This window comes from Cavia porcellus, unplaced genomic scaffold (genome assembly GCF_034190915.1).
Source record: "Cavia porcellus strain 051 isolate PalLab524CR breed Dunkin Hartley unplaced genomic scaffold, mCavPor4.1 scaffold_29, whole genome shotgun sequence".
Classification (NCBI taxonomy): Eukaryota; Metazoa; Chordata; class Mammalia; order Rodentia; family Caviidae; genus Cavia; species Cavia porcellus.
Window position 1 is genome coordinate 20,711,026 of NW_026947512.1, and position 25,458 is coordinate 20,736,483.

At 46.9% G+C, this 25,458-nt stretch overlaps 1 protein-coding gene and 1 long non-coding RNA gene across 5 annotated transcripts in view; one reads left to right on the plus strand and one right to left on the minus strand.

Moving 5' to 3' along the window:
* Nucleotides 1–25,458, minus strand: part of Atp2b4 (ATPase plasma membrane Ca2+ transporting 4) — a 100,426-nt gene that overhangs the window by 66,577 nt on the left and 8,391 nt on the right. The window lies entirely within an intron of this gene.
* LOC111758252 (uncharacterized) lies at nucleotides 2,352–9,326 on the plus strand. The gene is made up of 3 exons (XR_010044476.1): nucleotides 2,352–2,583; nucleotides 3,540–4,253; nucleotides 4,362–9,326. It is a non-coding gene; the product is annotated as an uncharacterized LOC111758252 (long non-coding RNA).

Genomic DNA, 25,458 nt, shown 5'->3' on the forward strand with positions numbered 1-25,458 from the left:
GAACCCAGCCTCAGCCTGGGGCCTGGCTCACCATGTGGAATTAATGAATGAATCATCCTTTCTGCTTGAATACGTTTTCATTTCCAACAGACAGAAGAGTAGGGAAGTCCGAGAGGGAACCACTCTCCAGAGAGAATGAGCTATTGCAAGGTCCAAGCACCCCTTCAGCACTTGCCCTGTCTCCTCTGTCCTTAGGCCCTGGTGACCAGCCTGCAATCTTTCTTCTGCCTTATTCTCCAGAACAGAGTTGTTGGTGTGCGGGGTGGGGGCTGAGCCATCACTGTTGGGATTATCTACCCTCCAGGGAGCAATGAAGGAAATGTAACCCACTCCATCTAACTCCCACACACAGCATTCCGAACAGCACTACAATACCTCCAAGGAAAAGCCTGGAGGAGGACTGGGGGGTAGCTGCAGCGGTGGGGACATCTGTAGGGAGTAAATTAACACTGAATTGTAAAGAATCATGGGAAAAACACCTACTACTACTCTTCCCACCTCCTGGTTTTCTACTCTCAAGCTCATTCCCAAGCCTCTGGCTTAATTCCTTCCTATCTAGGTGTGACCCCTCCCCACACAAAATTTGCCCATTTCAAAATCTCAGTCTCGTCTCATTCTCTTTCCACAGTCCCAGAGTCAACCTAACGAGATGGTGTTTCATTCTCCTTACCTGGACGATTTCTGAATTCAAGCAGCCCTGTATGATTCTGCGTTGATTCACGAAGTGGAAGGGGGGAGGAAAATAGTGCCAGAAGGAAGGGAGGCACTTGTAGGGCCTTCCGCTGGCACCAGCACAGGGATGATCTGTCCCTGGAGTCATGGATGATGGTCCAGACACACTATGTATGACCACTCTGCATTCTCCCAAGCCCATCTGGAGTTTGCCTGGCTAAATCAAATATTTATGCTGCATCTAACTATGCTTAAAACCAACTGCTATCACGAAGGATGCGGAAATGAGGACCCCTAACAGAGATGAGAGAATCGGAAGGCTACAAAAACATTCCTATGAATTAAAAACAAAAGCCAAGTGCCCAATCTAACAGAGATAGGGGCCTGGCCTAAACGGGGAAGATGCCAGGAGACTAAACAGAACAGGCAGCCGAGCTATAATCAGACTTTTCCATGCTCCCACGGAAGCTAAAAATCCAAACCCTGAAGACGATGAGCTGGTCCTTTGCAACCACAAGCTCTGAGGTGGCTTAACTGTCCCTGCTCTGCTCCACTCTGAGCCCACAGGACCTATATAGGGAACATGTATACAGGGGATGCACTCAAACTCCCTGTGACAAGCTGCCTCATATCTCTCCCACCACTGTGCAGGGATTTGCAGAGAAACCAGAGGAGCAATAGTAACAGGCATCCTAACAGGGCAGAGTCAAGTTTTGGGTGCATCTCACACTATTTGCCTAATGTCTAACCCTGCACAAGCCAGCCAGAAAGAGCTTTCCCATTTCTCCAGCCTCACACACCCTGGCCAGCTGTTCCGAATTAGCAAGGTCTCCACCACCAGGGAACAGCCCTCTTCAGCAGGGGAGAAGGGCTGCTCTTCCTCCAGGGTCTCGGGCACTGAGCCCTCTCTGGGAGCAGCGGGATCCAAAGAGAAGCCGAGGACACGCTGGCCAGCTCTCGCCCCGCACTCCTTCACAGCAGCCAAGACAGAGGACTCTCCTTCATGGGGGGCACCCCGGGCGGACGGCGAGGCTATGGAAACTTTGCCGTCTAAGGCTGTGGAATTCTTCCACTGAGCTCCTGCAGTTAATCATCGCTGCTCCCTGGGTTCCCAGATTGGGCCTTTAAAAGGTAGCACCAGAGCAAGAAACACAAACATGTCAAGGAGAAGAACAAGAAAAAAAGCTGGTGTTAGCTAAAGGATTGCCACCTCCAGCACCAGGAGAAAGAACAAGTATAGACACACTGGAGTCCCTCGGCCCTGTTAGTCCATTCCCACAGGTCCTGTCCACACCTACTCTAGACTCTACAGCGCACCCCCTCTGCTAACCTATTTGGGAAAGGGTTGCTTAGAGGCTGGGATACTTTTTGAAACTTTCTACAAAGGGAGAAAAAACAGATCTGAAAAATCAGTGGCCCTGTTTCCTTTTGGAGAAAAAAAGTGCTATATCCAAATGTGGCCCGACATGCCTGGAATCCCATGGGAGGCCGAGGCAGGAGTACAAGTTTAAGGCCAGTCACAAGTTTATTTAGCACACACAAAAGTGTGTGTGTGGGCCGGGGTGCTGCTGATGTAGCTAAGTGTAAGACCTGGAGTTCAATCCCCAGGACCAGGGGGAAAGCGCTGGAGAACTTGCAGGCTTTGATACACTGACTTCCAAGCTTCCAACATGCTACAACAGGTTACCATGGTTCCCAAAAGGACAAACAGAAGTTTGGTCTAAAGAAGGGCAGAGGAATGCTGCCTTTTTCTTCCTAGAGACTGGCTTCTAGATCCAGGAAAGCAGAGGGATATGGCAAAATGAGAAGGTTACAGAAGCAGCGAGAGAACCCAGGCAGCCTGGACAACTCCCACGCTTCCTGAGGGACTAGAAGAAAGCCTGTTTCCAGAGCATACAGCCTGATTTGGAGGTAAGAGTCACCTAGGAAGCTAACAGGAAAAGGAGTGCCTCTCATCTGTACCACAGCCCACCAGCCAAACCTAGAGGCAGGGGATACCAGAGCCAAAACCGAGGGGCACTTTGGTAAAGCCAAGGGCCTCCAAAGCTTGAGGTCTAGCCTCCACCAGGCAGATGAGGTCAGTATCCCCAGAAGAGATGTGTGGAGGCACTGTCCCTCGGGATGGAGGTCTGTCCTACTGCTGACCCCTGCACAGGCATCAGTACACCGCTTCCCTAAGCCCCTGGTTGCTCAGGACTTTTTCGACTTTCGTTCCAAAGGAGCCAGCTGGGCAGGACCATGTAAAGCACCAAAATGCTAACATGTCCTCCCAGCAGGAGCTGTCAGCTGAATGTGGCCACCTGGCCTAGGAATTTTCTCCACCATGCTCTCCCTTGAGCCTGCGCCAAGCTTGGCTTCCACTGGAGAGGTGACAAGGAGACAGAGCTGTTTAGGGTTAGGATTGAGATGGAGTACCCTTACACTCTGCCACTTTCTCAAAGCAGAGGGGACCCAGGCTCAGCTGACCAAGGCCAGGAGACTTAATCACAATTCATTACAAGTAATTAAACAAAGTCCCTGGCCTCTTCAAGGAGCAAGTCCCCCTGCTTTCCCCACCAACCACATCAAACAAATCAAAACTTCAGAATCACAGCTTTGCAGGGGGACTGCAGGGTCAATCTGATACAAACCCCTTGGTTTCCTATTTAAGCAACTATGAGCTATACATTGTGCTAGGCACGGGGCAAACAGTTGATATCAGAAAGCAGGATGGAGAAAGGGGCAAACGAGGCAAAAACCCGAATTAGGTGTCAAATGTAACCATGCCCCTGGGGTCTACACTGCAGGCAGGCTTATGGCCATCAAGCAGGAGAAAGCTCACCTACAGCATGGGCTGAACAAACGGGAACTCACTTGTGTCTTTCTAGAGCTGCTACCTGCACAACTGTGTTTTGCGTGTGACTGCACCTAGACACCAGGTAAAGAGCTCCTTCAGAGACAAAGTCCACACTGTCTTTTGCTCAAGAACCAGGCTACCCTGAGCTATATTCATCTTTCTAAAATCTTTATTAAAGATGCTGTCAATCTGGCACATTTCCTTGGGCCACAAGACCTTAAGGACTGACAAAAAACCAGAAGTGAATCCAGTTTAATTAGGAATGTACCAGAAGCAGGCCTAGAGATGACAGATCTGAGCCAGGCATGGTGGTGCACACCTGGAGTGCCAGCACTCAGAAGGCTGAGGCAGGAGGATCGTTGCAAGTTTGAGACCAGTCTGGGCTACAAAGAGAGCTCAAGGCCAGCCTGAACTGCATAGCGAGACCCTGTCTCAGATAAAAAAGATGCCAGGCCTACTCTCCTGGGTAAGCACTTGCTTCTCACAGCCCTTCCCAATCTGTTCTTCCTCTTCCTTTCCTACTTGGTCATCCTCACCAAAGGCCTTGGCTTGTTGCTGGAGTCTCCCATTGTCTCTGGCTACCTTGTTCCTGTCTTTCCCAGTCCAGGTCCATCCTGGCTCTGTGGACCAGGAAGACACTGCTTTTTCCTTTTCATAGACTCCACCAGAATCTCTGACTTTTCCAGCTATTATCTGGGAAATCGATCTGCCTGCAGTTCCTCATCGAGTGATGTCAGAAACTGAGGTAAGAATTCATATTGGGGTAATGCTTCCCATTTTCAAAGCACTATGACATTTGATCTTTGTTATAATCTTAAGATAGACAGGACTGATGATATTATTCCGTCCACAGATTTTATAACATGAGATCTTAAAGATAATGTGACTCACCCAGCTAAGGCTGTGCAACCACAGAAAGACCAGAAGCAGCTAAGATATACTACAAGCTCTGAAGTCCTCTAAAGGAAGTGAAGACAAACAATTCATCAGAAAACAGAAAAGTACCCTCCATGAGAGTCAGATCATTTTAGGCCTGAGCAGGGCACTGGAGCTGGGGGATTCCAGTCCTGATGAGCTCAGAGGATTAAAATAGATTTCTCCTCCTTCCTCCCAGAGGTGAATGTGAGACATGCTAAGTGTACGTGTGATGCCTGTATGTGTCATCCTCAGTAGCTGTGGACACCTTGAGGGTGCAGACTGTGGTCTAGAGACAGAAGCTGTGCAGCTTCTGGTACACGGAATGGGTGCAAAAGGGAGAGGCCAGAGGAAGAGTCAGAGAAAGGGAGAGGGAACTCCCAGTCCAGAGAAGTCTAAATAAAGATGACAGGACACACCCATGAAGGCCTGTGATTATAGGACAGTCCATAGAGAAAGACAGAAGGGCTCTGAAGCCAAGCAGGGGAGTCAGAATGACTAAGATTGCTAATGGGAGAAAATGTAAAAAATGAAAATCAAGGAAACCCCCAAAACATGAGAGGAGCTGGAGGGAGAGAAGCTGCCATTTCCTAGACTCTGGGAAACAAGACCCCTGGTGTGTGTGTGTGTGTGTGTGTGTGTGTGTGTGTGTGTGTGTGTGTGTAGTTCTTTCCCAGGACAAGTGGGCATAGGCCAGGTTGTGACCCAGGACCACCCCTTTTCTCCAGCCAGTGCCTGTGGGTGCAGGTAAGGTCATGCACATTGAGTTCCTGTTGAGAAGGGAACTCTGCAAAGTGAAGCCCAGAAGAGGCCTCTGAGCAGAGTTTATAAACAGATTCTCTATGTTCTCCACTTACCATGGGGAGAGGACCTTCAGCACCTCACTTTAGGAACTAGGTTTTCTCTTTGTATGCATTGGGATTATGCATACAGGCTCTAAAGAGCCTGATTAAAGAAAGGAAAACCTTTCAGAGTGATGCATAAATGGGAGGCTGAAGCAGGAGGACTGCAAGCTTGAGCCCAGACTGGGTAACTCAGTAACTTAGTGAGACACTTTCTCAAGACGACCAAACAAACAAACATAAACAGCTGAGACTGTAACCCAGTGTGAAGGCCTAAGTTCAAACCTCAGTACTCCCCACCCAAAAAAAAGAACGAAAGAGAAAGAGACGTCACTGGCAGAGGAACAGATAAGCCAAGAGCCCTGTAGATCCATCTCATGGAATTATTCATGGAAGGAAAGTCCAACACATGCTATGACATAGAAAAGCCTTGAAAACATCCTGCTAAGCGACATAAACCAAACATAAAAGGTCAAACACCATGTATTGCACCTACCTGAAGTTCCTAGAATAGGCAAATTCACTGAGATAGGAAGAGAGTGGAGGTTACCAGAGGGTGGACAGAGGAGTGGGGGTTACACTACAACAAGGGCAGAGTCTGGGTGAATGAAAGTTCTGAGGGTATGGGGGTGATGGTTGCACACGGTATGAACTAATTGTATACCTAAAAATTGTTTAATGGGCTTTTTTTTTTTTTGAGGGGGCTGTACTGATATTGAACCCAGAGGTGCTCTACCACTGAGCTACATCCTCAGTACTTTATATCTTGCTAAGTTGCCTAGCTGGCCTTGAAATTTCAATCCACCTGCCTCAGACTCTCAAGTAACTGATTACATGTGTGTGTGCCATTATGCACGGCATGTTTTGTATATTTAAGCAAATACAAAAGCAGTGCTGATACAGATAGGTGAGGAAGGTGGTGAAGCAGACCCAAGAACTGAGTTCAGGTCTGTGGCACCCCAGCTGCACTGTCACCAGACCAGCCCGTCATGGTCATGAGAGTGAAAGGCCACCTGCTTCCCGTGATAGAGCCTGTGAGCTGCTTTGTAAACATTAGGCTTCTTCCCCTGTTGCTGTTCTACTAGGGATTGAAGGAGGGCCTTTGCACTGAGCTACACTGTAGCTCATTTTTACTTTGAGAGGGTCTTACTAAGTCACTAAGTTTCTTAGGTTGGACTTGAACCTGGGATCCTCTTAACCTCAGCCTCCCAGAAAGCTGGGATTACAGGCATGCACCACCTCGGCCAGCCATCAGGGCTCTTTCTCAGGGACCAGCCACCTCTTAAAGTACACTGCAGTGGTCCAGCACACTGGCTCAGTGAATGAAGCTAGACCCAAATACAGATGGATCATGACTTCCTGCTTGGCCTTGGGAAAGTCAATGTCTCCGGATTCTCAGTTCTGGTATTGATAGAATGGGAACAACAATAATACACATTTCACAAATAATCTAGGTAGAAACACACAATGCTACCATCTAGTAAACAACCAGATATAGCAACTGTGAAATAACCCTGAAAATAATCAGCCTTGAAAACTAGAGATAAAAATTGCCAGCCCCAATCAGCCTGTCTTTGCCTTACCTGTGTCCATTATAGAGTAGCCATGGAGCAAAAGAACAGTGAGGTTTAATTTGCATGGCCGTCCCCATGGTAACAACCGTCTAGGCCTCATTTTCCGTTAGGTCTTATTTTCTAGGAAACATAGGCACTGAATGCTGTCAATCAGCCTTTTACACCTGTTGGGTAGAGAGCCACTAGGATCTTCTCACCAGTCAGAAGGTAAAGATTAGTATAGCATTTGGTAGAGGAGAGAGAGAAGCTTGAATCTTAAATATCTAGGCCTTCACACTGGGTGACTTTGGAGAAATCCCCTACCAACAACATGTCCCCATTAGGGATCACCTAGAATTTGATGAGCTTATTCTGTGTCAAACATTGTCTGGCTTATGTCTACATTAAAGAAAACTGAGAGGGCATATTCTATGCTCACAGTCAAAAAGTTCCTAAGTAAAAGAGGTGGGCTTTATATGTGCTTCTTTTTATCAAGTTCTTTCAGAGCTCCAATTTCCAAATCCTTAGACTAGAATTTATATTTATGCCCATTTAATTCACTACCTGCCTTGTTGGTTTGGTACCAGGAATCGAACTCAGAATCTTGTGCTTGCTAGGCAGGCACTGTGCCTGAGCTATATCAGCAGCCCTTTGTTTCTCATTCTGAGATAGGATCTGAGTTGCCTAGGCTGGGCTCCAACCCAGGATCCTTCTGCCTCAGCACCCCATAGTGTGGGGATAACTGGTGTGTAACACCTCGTCTTGCTTTCTGGTTTCGCATGTGTACATATATGTGGTGCTGGAGATCCAGCCCTAAGTGTTTGCTCTCTCCTCTCTCTTTCCTGCTAGGGATGGGGACAGAACCACTCCAACCGCAATATCATTGTGCTATACCTCTAGCCCCTAACTCACTCATTCTCTGCCTTTTGGATTTACCCTAAACTTATTTAACCTTGGTGTTTTGCAGGTGCATTACAATGTAATCAAGTTTATACATAAGGCAAATTAAGTCTCATGCATTTGACGCTTATATTTCAATAACTCCTCAACATCACTTCTGCAAATATTTCATGCTCCTACTTTCTCCATTATCTCCTTCTAGAGAGCACTCATTAAACGTGTGTAGGGGATCTTTTTACTCAATTCTGGAGGTCTGCAAATTGTGACATGTGGGCCCAATCTGATCTGCTGCCTGTGTCTGTATGGAACGTTTCATTGCACATAACCACGCCCATTCATTTACATACAGTCTGTGGTAGCTTTCAACTGAAATGGCAGGGCTGTGCAGTTCCAAAAGAGACCATGTGGCCACAGAGCCTAAAATACTTACTCTCTGGCTGGGCATTTATAGAAAACTTTGTCAACTTTGGCTCCTTTCTCTATGCCTCTCCCATGTATTTTATTTTTATCTCTTTCATCTAATACATATTTTGTCAGAAATACCTTGTAATTTAATAATTTTTATCATTAGCTCCAATATACTATGGAATCTAGCCATGTGTCAATTTTCAAAGGGCTGGGGGAGTTAGCTTTGGCCATTAACCCTTAGTACTTTCCCTGCAAAGTGGGAATTATATCATTATTATATGTCAAGTTGCGGGTGCTGGTGCATGCCTGTAATCTTGGCATTTGAAAGGTTACAGCTACGGCAGGAGGATTGCCATGAGTTTGAGGCCAACCCGGACTACACAGTAAATTCAAGACCTACATTCTGAACTACGTAGTGAGTTCAAGACCTATATTCTGAACTACATAGTGAGATCTTGTCACCAAAAATAAATATATAAATACATGTCAATTTTCTCTATTCCATTCTTCATTTTTTTTTTTTTTTTTTTTGGAGACAGGGTCTCTCTATGCAGTTAAGGTTGGCCTTGAGCTCACTTTGTAGCCCAAGTTGGTCTTGAACGCACAAGGATCCTGCTGATCCTGCTGCCTTTACCTCCCAGAGTACTTATAGGCATGAGCTACCTAGGATCAAACTTATGACCTTGCACCTGCAGGCAAGCGCCCATGCCATTGAGCTAAATCCCCAGCTAGAAGTCCTCTTTGGTTCTTTGCCCTGTCTGCCTGGTCAGCTGAGTTTTTGCCATTTTCTTTCAAATATCCTCTTATTTGTTTTAACATATTGCATGTATCTTTTATTTTCTGTTTCTGAAAATGCGAATACCTACAATTTCTGTTAAGTCTGAGTGGAAGTGTCATTTCTGTTGCTCGATTTCATTGCTAATTAGAAAATGCAAATCAGAAACTTTAAGAAGAGATGTGGATCAATAGCATCTCTTATACATGACTAGTAGGAGTAAAGCCTACCACAGACTATGGACACAATGTGTCATTGTGCTGTACAGTTGAATACTCACACACCAAGACTGAGCAATTCCACTCCAAGAGCTGCACCCATGAGTAACTCACACACATGCAACCTATGACACACGCAGGAATTTGTGAGACAGCACTGTTCTTTATGCTGAAAAGGCTGCTGCTTGGCCAGTAGAATTTTATATAGCGGTGAAAACGGATGAACTGTAGTTATACTCAACAAGGATGAATCTTAGTACTGTACCAAATGAAACAAGCAAGTCCGACAAGGGTGTACATAGAACATTTTTAAAGGAAAATAAAATTAAATAATGTATTTCTTTAGACATGTTTATCAACAAACTGATGCCCAAAAACCTCAGATAGTGGTTGTGATGGGTGACGAGGCAGAGAGTCAGGAAGGGCACTTAGAAGGACAAAAGTTAATGATAACAGTCTGGTTTTGGCTTGGGTTGTGGGTTCCAGTAGTTCAAATACATTAATAAGCCATAATAAAAAGAATCAAAAAGGCACAAGCTAGTGAGCAAAATATTATGAACCTTGACTTTAGATGTATCCAATTTTGTGCATCTGAGAAATGAAGCAAAAGGGATAGAAGTAGGCCAGAGAAGGAGAGAGAGAGAGAGAGAGAGAGAGAGAGAGAGAAGAAAAACGAGTTTCCACCTGCAACCCCCTTTTTTTAACTTACACACTCCAAAGGTAGCAAGACTCTCTTCTGGACGTGAAGTTTTGTTGACAATTTTATGGCCTAAAATTGTCCTTCAACAACCAGCACTCAGAGAGGCTGACTCAGGGTCTCAGGTTCAAGCCCACTCAGGGTGACTTAACAACTTTGGGAGAATTTCTCTTGAAATACAAAGTAGAAATAAGATGGGTTAGGGATGTAGCCCAGCGCAAAGACCCAAAACACCTCAGTCGGAGCTGTATGCTGCATCTGAACAGCTCAGCTTACTAAGAAACAACCAGGAATTAATGAATTTGGGAATTCCGACCTGGGGTGGCAATAAAGCAGCAGGACAGAGGCGCTGGTCGCAGTCCCCCGTCTAGGACCCTGAGTCACAAGGGGAAAGCACAGCAGCAAGGCAGAGAGGAGCCGGCGGGGCTGGGGCTTTGCGTAGGGAGGGCTGCAGCAGTCACCGCGCTTAACAATGGAAGGAGACTGGGCTCTGGACAGCCGCCAGCCAGCCCCAGTCTAAGCGCATCTCTAAGATCCACAATAAAACCGCCCGGGACCAAACCCAAATCCCTCTCCGCAAACTTCCTGGGCCCTAAAAGGAGATCAGTTCCACCCAGGCAGGAGTTGACGGAGGCGGGGTCTGCGGCAGGGTCTGCGGGGCGGAGGCTCTGTGCGGCTCCTCCCACCCTATCCATCCAGTCCACCCCCTGGCTGGGCATTCCCTACCCAGCCCGCCCCATGTCTGGGATCAGCAGGAAAAGCCACTGCCTAAGCCTCAACCAAGAGGCCAAACTGACTCAGGCTGGCTTCAACCTGCAGCAGGGATCGCTCTTCGCGGGGGAATCGGTGACCCCCGCGGCCAGCTCTGGACCCCAAGACTCTTGCCTTGCAGACAGAACCGTGGGGAGGTACCTGGCACCGCTAGGGGGCCCGCCCCGCCCTCAGTCGGCCTCTCTGAAACAAAACTGATCCTGCTGCCAACACCAACTCAACCAGGGAGCCAGGGCCCAGCCCCATCCTTTCAATCAGTGATTAATCAAGGGATGCGCGGTGAGAGGTCAAGGGCAAAAACTGGAATGACTGGGCTGTGAGGATGGAAGACCTCCAGGCAGGGGAAGTGTGCCCAAGGGAGTGTGCAGTGACCCTCACTCAGCAGCGGGGAAGAGGGGAGGCAATGTAGAGAGCATCCCACCTCCCCTACCCCTGGGGAGACTGGGTCCAGGGTGGAAGGTGTCACCTGCCTGTCAGGGGTCCAAGGTTTCCTGCACTTCAAGCCTTCCAGTCTCTGAACACCTAATCTGGTTCGCAGCACTTTACATTTTTCAGAGCACTTCACTTCGGATTTCTAGTCCCGCTAAAGGAACAGGACAGTTCTTTGTGGTTAGAGACAGATGGTGTGGTTAGGACCTGAGGTTCAAGGGTTAAGTGACTTGCTGGCGTTATACTGCTGCTAGTAACAGGATCAAGAGTGGAAAGTCAACTAAGGGACATTTAGTATTTTAATGTCCCTTCATTTTTCAGTGTCCCACTCACACTTGCTCGGACCATCTCCCATCCCAACAGGGCAAGTTCGCACCTAGTCAAGAGAGGGTTCGAACTATATCGGAGTTGGAGAAAGGCCTGAACCTCAGGATGGTAGGGAGCACAAAGAGGGCATTTCCCATACTACATCTTCATAACTAGCTGAGGTGTTTGTAGGTGCTCTCTGGCATACACAGCACTTGCACATCCATTTTCTCATGTAATTCTTGTAATAATCTTGTAAAGTATGATTTTGGGAATGAATATATATATGATTTTTTGGTAGAATTCAGGGTTGAAACCAGAACCTTGCACACACCAGCCAAGTGCTCTACCAATGAGCTACATCCCTGGTCCACACCAGCTGATCTATTTTAAGGAGTGAAAAGGTTGTTTCAGCAGTTAAAGGGGCTGTCCCATAACAACACACGGTTCTCTTCCTGTTGTTACAGGAGACTTTGAGTCAACCAATGTAATAATGCAGAACCCTCTATATTCATGCTAGAAACCCCAAACCTCTCTTTCCCTATTCCTGATCAGGCTCTCTCCCTCCCCCACATCCTCTCCAAGATGCCCAGGAAGGAGAAAAGTGAAAGGTGAGCCCTGCAGGGATTAGGGGTAGACAAAAGCGGTCCCAGACCTTCCTGGAATCACACAGAAGGTGGTGCCAGTTGGTGGATGAACCTGAGATGCCATGTCCCAGCCCCCATTCTGTACCGTACATGCATACCGACATGCCTTGGACAAGGGTGCATTGTTGCAGAGGCCTTAGTTATTGCTTTTTCTCTTTTGAAGTATTGGGGATCGCACCCAGGGCCTTGCAAATACTAGGCAAGCAATCTCTAATGCTGACCTGCACCCCCAATCCTATTTTATTTTGAGACAAGATCTCACTAGGTTCAAGGCTCAGCTACAACTGGGCTATAACTTGTACTCTAGGATACAGACATGTACTAGCCTGCTTGGCTTGTTTGTCAGTCCTGATTTTAAGTAGCCAATTGGTACAACCTTCCAGAGGCTGCCACTCTAACTGCTGAAGCATCCTAACTGCTGAAGGTGTCAAGTGGCCTATTAAAGACATAGAGCTCTCTGTCCCCATTGTACACACTAGACATTGGCTTCACTTCCAGCCCTAGGTTTGATAATCAGCTTTTGGTTGGTGATAGCAGCTTGATCTCCCTGACTCTTTTCTACCTTTCCCTCCCTGCTCTTTATGGATGAGCTTTTGAGGTGTTTTTTTACAAGTTTCATTAAAAATATAGTGGCAAGCCAGTTGTAGTGGCACATGCCTATAATCTCAGGACTCTAAGAGGCTGAGGTAGGAAGAATGCAAGCTTGAGTCTTAAGCTTAGTGACTTAGCAAGAGGGAATCTGTCTCAGAATAAAAAAAATAAAAAGCTCTGGAGATGTAGCTCAGTGCAAAGGCTCTGAGTTCAAGTCCCTGGATCACAAAAACAAATGACAATTTTAAATAAAAAATAAAAGTAAATCTCTACTGCACTTAACTTGCATTCATCCCTGTCCATGTAGAAGAATGAAGGCAGGAAAGTCTCTTGGTTTTCCCTAGCAGAGGCCAGTGTGAGAGCTCAAATCCAGAGGAAGAGCCAGCCTCTCTGCCATGAATGAGTAATCCCACTCACCGGTTTATAGGGGGGCTTGATTCAGGGTGTCCCACGTCTTTCATAAAGCTGAGCCTTTGCATTTTTTTTTTGTCTTTTTTTTTTTTCTTTTTTATCGGTACTGGGGATCGAACTCACGACTGCCTGCTTGCAAGGCAGGCGCTTATGCCGCTGAGCTAAATCCCCAGCCCCGGAGCCTTTGCATTTTTAACCCCTACTTCAAACGCACCCACCCGTTGGCCTGCTCAGTTTCTCCACCCTAGAATGGGGTCCAGGCATGCAGAGGGAGGAGGCTCTCCCAAAGGCTACCCAGGAGTTCTAAGCCATGTCACATCTGTGATCGCCTCTGTGATCTGTCATCTGGGTTCAAATTCCTGCACCCCACCCAGGCTGGCTCCAGACAGTCAGTTTCAAGGCACAGCCTTGAGGAATTGACTGCTCTATTTCTTTTCTAAAAGCACACTGATCTTTTGTCTGTATTAGTGGATTCCACTGAACTGAGTTAGGGGCTGACTTGGGGCCAATTCCTTAGGATACAGAAAAATGCTCGTAATATAGTGTTAGGTAGAAAAAGATTAAATCAGTAGCTTTATAGTTAAATGTTCTGTTTTTTAAAAATGCCCATACCAAGTCTATCATGATGGTTTGCACCTGTGATCCCAACTATTCAGGAGCCTAAAGCAAGAGGACTATACCCAGCCTAGTGACACAGTGAGAATTCCTCTTTGAAACAAAAATGTATACATTCATCTATGTAAGGAATAAAAGCACAAAATATTCAAAATATTAATAGTACATCTCTGGATATATGAATTTTATTTTTTTTCTTTCTGCTTTTTCCCAAGCTTCCTAAGATGATCTTGAGTAGGAGCAGCACAGAGCTCAAACTCTGGAACCCGAGAGAAATAGTTTGAATTCCATATCCTCCACTTAGTAGTCGTGAGACCTTGGATAAAGTGTTTTATTTCTGTAAGCCTTTCTTTCTTTTTTTTTCAAGGGAGGACAGGAACCACATCTTCCTCGTAGGGTTGCCATGAGGCAGAAATGAGGTCATGCAATTTTAGCATCTCACTTGGTGGCTGATACAGAGTATAAGTGCTCAGTAAATGTTAGTTATTTGTATGTGTTAGTTATTTTTATACACAGGAAGAGTAAATATCCTTAAAAAAATATACAACTTTGCTAAAAATTCATGATTCACGGGCCAAGGATACAGCTCAGTGACACAGCACCTGCTTGGCAAGCATGAGATTGTGAATTTGATTCCTAGTACTAATAAATAAATAAATAAAAACTCACCATTTGCATTGAAGAGTACTCAGAAAAACAACAAAAACTTTCCAGAAAATTCGGTGTCTCTCAAAGAAATAGGATGGTCATAAAGCAAACTGGGCCTCAGACATGTCAACCATCACACGAGAAACACTAGAAAGGAAGGTAGCAGACAAGTCATGGCCATAAGAAATACAAACCAATGAAATAAGATATATACTTTTTTTCTTTGATCCTGGGGAATTGAACGCTGGACCTCAAGAACACTAAGTGCCTGATGCACAACTGAGGCAAGCCACACCCTCAGGCTCAGATGTGATTCGAAGAAAACAAACCCCACACAACTGGCTTCATCAGACCACAGAATAACTGACCCAACTACAAAGCAGCAAGGGTAAGAAAAGCATACAAACCAGGACTCAGGAGAGAAGAGCGTGTAGCTGGGGGAATGCAGGCTGCTCTGGGTGCGCAGGTATGAGAGGGGTCCGGGGCTCTGACAGGAGGACTAAGAGGGCACAGCCTGGTTTATATTGGGGCAGACATTAGCCCCATGTTAGACATGGTTCTTCAAGGATGCAGGGTACAGGTCACTCCAGGGAGCCCTAAAAAGCAACTGTTTACAGCAACAGGTGCACAAGAGGGGCTGAAGGAGTGAGCAGGACAATGTGCATGTCACTGACCATGCAGAGCTGGGATCTTGCATCTCCCCATGCTGCCTGGAAGTGGTTGACATTGCAACAGAACAGCCTGATCTGTTTTGTGCCAAAGACATAACCAAGGCTGGACACGGGAAAAGGAGGAATTACCATCACAGCCGAGGTTCTCAATGGAGCCGGAGCCCCCCTGTCCAGCATGGGGGAGTGTGGCTGTAAGAGGTTATGGAGAAGGCCTGCAGAGGTCTCCCCTATCTCCACATAGGTCTGAGGAGGAGCTGACCCAGTAGCTTCCTCAAACAAGAGTTCAGTAACTCTGGAGGGCCAATGCCTCCACAAAGTCTCCAGGACACTAGCCAATACTTCTTTTCATACCTGGTCACTAACTTCCTAGGAAGACTCTCCCAGCCACCCAAAGCCAGCTGGGCAAGAGAGCTTACTCCCAGGTGCCCTTTCTTCCACCCTCTAAAGTTTTATAAGTGGCCAGAGATGAGGTAGATAACAAAAATGAGCAAGGCAGGCTGAACATTAGGCAACAGGAGGGAGCTGGTGGCACAGGAGAAACTGCCCGCCCATCTGACTGGGATAACGGTTACTTAGCTCCCGCTGACCGTTGCCATGGAAAAAAGGTAGGCTGATACCGTCAGGGCTTCTGGTTTGGGGAAAGTAGCGAGAAATTTGGATTTCTAGCTGAAATCTTCTTTTAAATTTCAGTAACCAACTATAATTAATCTGCAGGGTTGTTTGGGTAGGAGGCAGCTGAGAATTTTAGAGTTGAAATGTCCTTGAAGTACATTTAGCCCAAACTATTCATCTTACACATGAACAAATTGAAGAGCAGAAAGGTTCAGGGAGCTCCCAAAGGCAACAGAGCAACTTACATGGCTCAAATCCAGGGCCACCTAGTCTAGTCTAGAACTCGTTCCTCCAGGCCACTCTCCCTTAGACTCTGAAATTATTTAGGCATGAGATGATGAGAGGCTGAGTCAGGGATGGTGATCACGGGAAGAACGTGGGTAAACTTCATTGTGGTTGACTCAATTCTAAAGATTTGTTTTCTTGTTTATCCTTGTATCCATTCATCTGTCCGTCCATCCATCCATCCATCCATCCTTCACAGATCATCCTGCTAGCCAAAGATTGTGCCAACACTGGGTACACAGAGATGAATAAACACCACACCTTGTTTCAAGGAGCTCACAGCTGCTGAGTGGGCTCGGTGAACATGCTATGCCCTGAAACCATGTAGCTGTAGCCTGTTCACATGAACTAACACACCCTGGCCTGAAAGCCACTCCCTGCGAAACGTCCGCCAATGTTAGGTGCTATACCTGAGAAATTAGGAGAGGAGCCAAGAATGTCTTCCATCCTAAGAGAACCTGGAGTACTTCATGAGCCATGAGAGGCAGGAGCAAGATTGTGCTCAATGCCAATTCCCTTCCAGCACAGGGAAGGCAAAAAAGTAGCTTGTGCATGATCTTGGGCCAGCAGCCCTTCGTACCAGACACAGTCTATCTGTGTGGGTGTTTACTGAGGACAGCGCAGGAGATTCCAGCCTGGGACTCTCCTACCAGCTTATCAAGTGGTCTGGCCAATTACAGCGGTAGCTGCAGCTGACCTGTGTGACCAAAAACTCATGGCTCCCTTGGGCCATTACAGCTTCTATAAAAGCAAGAAGAGCATCATATCAGTCGGGCTCTTTCTATCAACAGCAGATTTCCCAGCGCTGGCTCTTAACAGCATCTCCTCCCAAGGGGGAGCAAAGTGAGGCACCTGCACGAACTCACTTGCTTTATTTTTCCAGGACTTTTCTTGCTCAAATATCAAGCAAAGCTCTAGAGTCTGCACCAAGAAGGTAACATGTAGCCCATCACTAGGAAATGAAGGTGTCCCCAGGCCACCTCTATGGGTGCTTTGCGGGAGGTGAGGGCCTCCAGGATTTTCAGTTATTAGGAAAGAATGGGCTGTGACCACCTTATAAATGCACCGAGTCCAAAGGTTAGCAGGAGCCGGCGGGCAGGCTGCTACCAGGATCGATAGAGAAGGCAGGGAAAGATGGAGGAAGATGGGAAACAAAAATTTAATGAACGCCCATTAATTTGCTCATGGTCACACAGCTGGCCAGGAAGACTGAACCCAGTTCCACATGACTTTCCCTAAACCTGTGCTTTTCTATTATCCCACCTGCTGGGACTGAGCAGGCTGATTGGGTGACTCAGGACACAGGAAACTGCTGTAGAAAAAGGCACTGGAAGGGTTTCAGGATTTGGTTAACTGACCTTTGGGACTGAAAATTCAGAGGAAATTAAAATTTTTTTTTCTATCAATAAAGGACCTCAGTATTCTATTTCCTGACCCCAGTAAATGTATTTTCCAGGGTTAGGGAAATTTTCCTGCACCTGCTTCCCTCACAGAGCTAAGTATCCTAGGTCAGATCCACAAAACAGGAAACAGAGGGATCTAGGGTCACCCTTTCCTTTAGACTTTTCCATATTGAAGGACACCTTATGTTTCCCATAAAACTGGACTTTGGGTAATTTTACTAAAATACATCAAATGTAGGGGCTGGGGATTTAGCACAGTGGCATAAGCACCTGCCTTGCATGCCTGTGGTCGTGAGTTCGATCCCTGGTACCGGTAAAATTAAAAAAAAAAAATACATCAAATATACAACTTAGGTATCACATGATTTCTCTTACATGAGAAACATAAAGTATAAATAATTTAAAGAACAAAATAAAAGACAAGTAGGAACTGCAAGTCTTTTGCAAATGTGAAGAGGACAAAGACATGGAGGGAGGAGAGGGATGTGGGGGAGGGAAGTAAATAGAATTAAGATGCATTATGTACATTTACCAGCTCCTCATGATGAATGTAATCATTAGGTACCACAGACATTTACTAATAGAAACTTAAAAGTAAATTTTTTATAAAATAGATTTTGGGGATTAGGGACCAGAAGCACAACCACAGAGTACCTCAGGGTATTCAGGGTATCATTTTTCAAGGTGTAGAAAATTAACTTTGCGTTCTGACTTTGGGGAGCTCAAAGTGTAAAAGTTACCAATGCAGAGTCCACGCAACAATTTTATAGCACTTATTATGTGCCAGAGATATTCTGAGAGCTTGAAATATCAGTGAAGAAAGAAGATTAAAATCCTTACCCTTGTTGAAGATATATTCCAAGAGAATCAAAGTAAAATCCTTTTTTCACCCCAGGGCCTTTGCACTGAGCTGTATCTCCAACCCTTTTATTTTATTGATTTATTTAGGTGAGTTTCTTTTAACTTTGGTTTGTCTTTTGTACTTTTTGAGACAGGGTCTCACTATGTAGCCTAGACTGGCCTCAAACTCACAGTGACTTTGAGTGCTGGGATTTCACTTATCCCTCTACCTTGCTGCCTTCTTTTGTTTTATTTATTTAATTTTTTTTTTTGAGATGATCTCCCTAAATTGCCAAGTTGTGCGGCCTGGGCTCAAACTCCTGCCTCAGCCTCCAAGAACGCTGGGATTATTGGTCTTCAGGAGGCATCACTGCATAGTAGAAAGGTCATGGCCCTGGTATCAGGTGGGCATGGATGAAGTGTCAGCCCAAACCCTAACCACCCAGGTGACCTCTGCACAGGCATGTACCACACTAAGCGTTAGCTTTCTTAGCTGTAAAATGAGGACAATAGCAGGTTACTGTATTGGGGGTGTTGAAAAATTAAAGATATTGAATATAAAATACCTGGCCATAACAGTGTTAAAAATTCTAACATCATTTTTCCAGGGCCACATGAACCCATAGATTCTAGAACAACTTGTGTATTCTCTTATTTAGGGGCCACCAGGGCAACTGGTGTCCATAGGACAGTTTGATGTGCTGGGGGTGTTCTTGAATTTGAATCCACCTAAGGCCAAGGCATTTCCCAACTAAAGACATCTACTCCTCTTGGCCCCCTTGGAAGGAACAGGCCTGGGTGGCCATGATTGATTGGGCCCCACCCTGCTCCAGGAGGCCACAGATAATTGGAGTAGGAGTAGCTATCAGGTCTAAGAGGGAATGTGCACCTTGCAGCATCTGGACTGAAGCAAGTTAATTGCCTGGTCAGCCAGCAGGACGGCCGTTGGACCTGGAGGCCAAACCTGTCGTGCGGGTCCTGGGCATGTAGACAAGGAAACAGGGCCCCCGCCTGTGAAGGGTGAGCTCACAGCCCTCTTGGGGCTGCACTCCCACGCCCTGGTTCTGAGATATTCCCCTGACATCTGAGGAAGCCCCTTGTCTTTTCCCTTCTGCTGTTTTGAGTGAGCCGCTATTCTTACCATCAAATGATCTCTAAGACAAACCCTGTGCCTGACTCCGAAGGTGGTTGTTGTGACATAATTTGAAAGCAGCTGGCGTTCAATAAATGCCGTCACATTGCTACGTGTTCTTGTCACCTACCTAGTCAGTCACTCAGCAACAGAGAGGAAACCCATAAGCGGGCTAGACTAAGGCTGCGTCTCAACCTTTGCTTTATGAATCCCTTTATTAACCTGTAAAATGGAGATGACTGGCAGTGCCTTCGTAATTGGCTGGGATCATTAAATGAGGGTCCAAATTCAGCGCCAGCATACAGGTAATGAATGTTGCCTTGCATTATTAGGCTACTGTTGCCATTGTTATTTAATACCCAAACATCACCTTTTCTTTTGATCTGGGCCAGAAGGAAAGACACAGAAGGGTGCTATGGGGAATGGGGCCAGGGGTTGCACAGTGGAGAAAAGGGACTAGAATGCAGAGGGGGAATAAGAATAACAAGCTTCTCATAAGCTGGGTGCAGTGGTGCACTTTTGAAATGACAGCTAACAGAAGGCTGAGGCAGGAGGATGGCAAGTTTGAGGCCAGCCTGGGCAACCTGGTGAAATGCAGTCTCAAGGGAGGGGTGTAGTTCAGCGCTAACATGTTTGCCTGGCATGTATAAGTCCGTGGGTTCAAATGGAAAAAAACAAAACAGAAAACACAACGCTTCACGTATTACTAGGTCTTTAACATTTATGAGATGAGGGTTGGATGTGGTGGTACACACCTGTAATCCCAGCACTCGGGAGGCTGAGGCAGGAGATCAGTCCACAAGTTAGAGACCAGCCTGGGCTACAAAGTGAGCTCAAGGCCAGCCTGAACTGCATAGTGAGACCCTGTCTCATCAAGACCAAAAAAAAAAAAATATTTATGTGGTGCTTTTACCTGTGATGGCTCATTCATCTGTCACGGTTTACAGGGCACAGAAAGGAAAGATGATATTGTACATAATTTGATGGATGAGAGAAGCAAGGTTCAATAAACACGCACAGTCCCTGCCAGCCAAAACTCAGCCCCCACCCCCATACCACGCTGCCTCTGAAAGCAGGATGCAGGGCCCAAAGTAAGAGGGGCTGGAGGAGAAACTGAGGGTTCCTTGAATTGTTTTGTTGTTGTTTGTTTTTGCAGGCACCATCTGGGTCCTTTCTGAGCAACTGAGGGATGCAGTGTTCTTGTCCCCTTAAGCCCTCAGACAGCCCTGGTGGTTAGTGCCTATGGCCCAGGCCTATTTACCTTCCTCAAGTCAGGGACTCAGGGCATTCTCTGGGGAAACAGGACATTCCCTGGACTACAGCCCCAGGCAGGCCTTGCTGTGTACAGCAGGTCCTCCACTCAGCAAAAGCTTCCTTGAGCTAAAGGTCAAGGACCTTTCTCAGTACCTCCCTGTCTCCCGGATACTGTTTCTCCCCAAACCCTAACATCGTAGCTGGCATAGGGCCTGCACTCACTTTAGGTTTGTTGAATGAATACAAGAAGGAGTAAAATGAATACGCAAATGAATGACAGATTGTCTGGCAGTAAAATCAGCCTGGGCTGTCACAGTAGAATGGCAGTGCCCTGTTGACTGTTAGTCTTCAAATCAGAGTTCGATGGCCAATCTGTCTTAATCAGCCGCCAAGGAAGACTGAGAAATGCAATCATTTCCACACTTCCCTCTTCACTTCCTCTGACCTCTCAGAAGGGCCACACCCAGAGGACAGCCCACGGCCAGGTCACCCAGGCTGGAGGAAGTCTGCCTACCCCCTCCCTGACTTCAGAACCACCCTGCTGCTCCCAGCTCAAGGCTCAAGGCTCACTGTGTGCAGAGGACTTGGGCAGAAAAGGCCATGATGGTGGTACCAGGAGTGCTTCTGTCTTTGCAGTTTTTTTTTTTAAATTTTTTTTTTTTTATCGGTACCGGGGATCGAACTCACGACTGCCTGCTTGCAAGGCAGGTGCTTATGCTGCTGAGCTAAATCCCCAGCCCCATGTCTTTGCAGTTTTTAATCCCGAATGACTTTGATTCTACGATCACAGCACAGGGCTTGCCAGCTCTCAGCATCTTCCTTGCAAAGTGCTCCTAGCCTATGACGACCTCACAGCACTGCGTATCATCCTCAGAGAGACAGGGCTGTTCCCCCTGTGATGTGCGGAGAGACACTGGGTACCCAGGAGACTGGGTGACAATCCGGGTCACAAAGTGATGTACTGGTGGGGCCGAGTACCCAGTGGCACATGTGATGTGGCAGGAACTGGGCCTCAACACTGGCTTTCCATCCAAGGGCTCAGTGTCTTTGGGCAAGTTGCTGGCTTTCCATGTGTTCACTCGTGAAAGAAGGAAATTAGACCATTTCTCCAACTCTGTCCATCTCCTGTGCTCATCCCCAAGCCTAGTGAGCGACCTCTCGGTCCAAGGTCAGAAAGCTCCTGAAGTCTGGATGCCAGCCACACCGGTCCTCACACCCTCACAGATGTCCTACCAATACTTCTCATGAAGAGGGCTGTATACAGGCGGCAGGGAGCAAACATCAAAAATCATTCTAACGGTCCGCGCGTGCCAGGAGAGCAGGGAGTTAGCAGGCCACCCACTGCTGACACCAGATGCCATCCTGTCCGCGACACCAGTGCTGCTGCAGACAGGGCTGGAGGCGATCCAGCGGGTGGGAGCAGACAGCCTCCCTCACGGGCCAGAGCTCCTGACTCTTCAAGCCACGTCCTCAGAGTCCACGCCAGGATGCAGCAGCACCACCCTTCCTCCCAGCCTCCCCTCTGCCACCCTCTCAGTTCTATCCTTCTTCAAATCCTGCCTGGCAACTGGCTCCTCCAAGAATAACCCAGTTGAGCTCTGCCAAATTCTAGTCTCCCCCTCCCCATAAACACCGCTTCGACTCCAGCCATTGCATTAGGAGCTACCAGACACGATGTGGTCACACTTTCCCACACTGGATAAGGTTCCAAGTGTGAGTTGCTGTGCTCGTTGGCCACTCAACAGGGGACAGAAAGGTTAAGGGTTTCCTGTTTTCTGAATGTCACCTCCACCCTCAACTGCCAAGATGTGAAGCTGGGCGTCCTGTGCACAGGACTAGTCTCCAATAGATAGATGGTGCCTCCTTTTCCACCATGGGGAGCTGCACCAGCCAGTCTAGGTGGGCTAAGACAAAACTCTGCACAGCAGTGTGAACAGGGGCTTGGACAATGTGTCCACCTCCAGGGTCAAAAGTCTGGATTGAGGGGAAGGGCAAACTGGCCTAGCAGCTGACAGCTTTACCCAGTTTCTCCTAAGCTAGCCCAGAATTCAGAAGAAGCCTAACTACTCAGCCCACAGCACTGACTGCAATGCCGGATTCCCCAAAAATGTATACATTTTTAAAAATCAGTGCATATTGCTCACTATCTTTAGCCTGAGCCATATGAAATTAAGTCAAAAGTGGCTGCATGTAGGCAAGTTCATGCGGCTCAATCGAATAACTGTTTGGGGATCATGTTTCCAGAAGACAGGAAATTCCCTGAAGACCTGGGCTTCTCTACCTCCAGTCGGTTTTTCTGGTTTGTCTTTCTGGCTTGGACACAGTAGAGTCGTGGCTTGGGAAGGGACTGAGTAAGGACATCCTAAGCAAAGTTCCAAGCAGATAAAAATGGGGAACCTAGAAAAGACCCCACTCCCCAACCTCCAGGGTGGCTGTCAAAGCAGGTCCTTTTTGGTCTCCTTGCTTCTGGTCATGTTGGTAGAATCATGCTAGACACTGGGCTTTAAAGAAGAATTTGGTTTGGCCGTTGAGAGTTTTACTCTTTTATCTCCCATAGAGCAGGGTCTTCTACCAGGAGTAATTGGTAGGGTCGGTCTTGATTATAGGAGATGGTGGGGAGATGCAGTCAAGTCAGGTCAGGTTGGGTCACCGCTCAGTCAGGTCATTTGTCCAGCAAGAGCCCAGATCACCAGAGCTGAGGCCCATTAGAACAAATGCCTTCCTCTGCCCTTTCCAATTTCCTGCTTCCACTCCCTGGCAAGACAGAGGGGACTGAGCAAGCCATGACAGCCCTCTCCTACCTGAGTCCCCAGTCAGGCCAAGCCTAGCCCCAGGCTTTCCAGGGAGCACAGAGCAGGACGAGCTGCCCTGGAAACCCGATCTCTCTCAAACCAGGAGCCGGCTTGGGAGGCAGGGGTGGAGGCCCTGTGATTCGGGTCACTGACAGTGCAGCCAGGGGAACACCTGGACAGCCATGCTTAGCCAGGCACGAAGAGGCTGCCAGCGCACATAGCCAGGTTCCCTCACCTAATTAGAGGATCAAAAGGGACATGGAGGTCCTTCAAAACCAACACTTGGCCCTGGGGTTATGCCCACCACCGTGCTCCCCACACACTGCCGCTGCCCATTGGGCCCACTTGGCACACAGTGTGGCAGGAAGAGGGCTTCCCAATGGACACCCCTGTGCTCCAAGGGGAAAGGAAAGATGCTCCTGCTGGTCAAGGGTTTGGGAGGTAGGCGAGGGGAGCCCAGGAATCTTGGAGTCTTTCCTGGTACTGACTGCTCTATCTCAGTATGTTAAAAATTTCATCTGCAATGTTGAAAAAATGGTCTAATAAGCAAATACAGATCCTTCACTTAGATTCACCAATTGTTTTCACTGCTCTCTTTGGGCATGTACACACACATACACACACTTACACACTTTGACTGAACCATCTGAAACTAATTTGCATACAGTTAGCCCCTAAAGACTTTTTAGTACTCTCAACCAAGCATGGTGGCATACACTTGTAATCTCACCAATCTGGGAGGCTGAGGCAGGAGGATCACCAGTTTGAGCTAGCTTGGGCCACTTAGTGAGATGCTGTCTCAAAAAATAGAATGCGCTGGGGCTGGGGATTTAGCTCAGTGGCATAAGCGCCTGCCTTGCAAGCAGGCAGTCGTGAGTTCGATCCCTGGTACCGATAAAAACGAAAAAGACCAAAAAAAAAAAAAAATAGAATGAGCTGAGGAGGGGCTTTCGTATATTCTAATTGCTTATTACTCTATAAAACCACATTATTGTTATCATACCTAAAAACCTCAACAATAATTACACATTATCTATGCTTATATTCAAATTTTCCTGAGCAGGGATATAGTTCAATGGTAGAATACCTGGGTTCAATCCTGACCCCCAACAAGAACAATAAATAAACTTTTCCCACATGTTCCTGGTGTCTTTGCAATCTTTCTCCCCCACATACTAATTAAAGATTTTACACTGTATTTGGCTATAGCATTGAATCCCTCTTCAGTTTCTTTTAATCAAGATGGGTTTCTGCCTCTCATCTTTCTCCTGCAACACACAATTTTTGTTTTATATGACATTTTTGCAGAGTATTTGCCACTGTTTAGGATGGTTCACATCCTAAATTTCTCTCTCTCTCTCTCTCTCTCTCTCTCTCTCTCTCTCATATTTAGGAAGAACAAATACTTCTCATGAAAAACCAGAGAGTGAGGTTGAACTTCCTGCAGCAGGAATAAGGAGTTTCTAAGGTTGGATGCTCCCACTACTGCTGTTTGGTTAGTACCTGGTTAAGTGGCTGGCACTAGATCTTCCCATTGCAAAGAGAAATCTTTCCTATGTAAAGAGCAACCTATGGGTTGATACATGGTGCTATGACTAAATGTTGGTCTCTCTTCCAAAATACATTCTTAGGAGTCTAAGTCCCCAAAGGAAGTAGGGAGCACTAGGAGATAGGTTCCATGGGGGGCGATGAGGAGGTTACAGTGTTGAATCCCTTTTGAACAGGACTAGTGTCCTCGTGGGACACAAGAGCAATGACCTCTCTCTCTGCTGTCCATGTGAGGGTACATGGAGAAAACAAACTGGAGAGCAAAGCCCTCACCAGACACCAGCTCCACTGCACCTTGATTTTGGACTTTCAGCCTCCAGAACTGTGAAGACATAAATTTCTGTTGCTTAAGCCAGCCAGTCTATGATGTACATGTGTCACACTAGGCCTTTCACTGGACAGTCTTATCACCCATGCATGAGCTTAGCTTGGATCAGTTAATATTACAGAGAAGTTGTTAACTGGTTAATTTAAGGTTCTGCTGGAAGTTAGACAAATGCAGAGATATGGAACAAGAGGTGCAGTTTCAGTTAGAAAAAATAAATTTCTGTGACCTATTGCAGAGCACAGTGTAATGCATACTTCAGTCTGCTAAGGGAGCAGACTGACTGATTGATTCTTAGTCTTCTTGAGACAGGATTTCACTACACAGTTTGGGCCAGTCTTGAATTTATTTTATAACCCAGG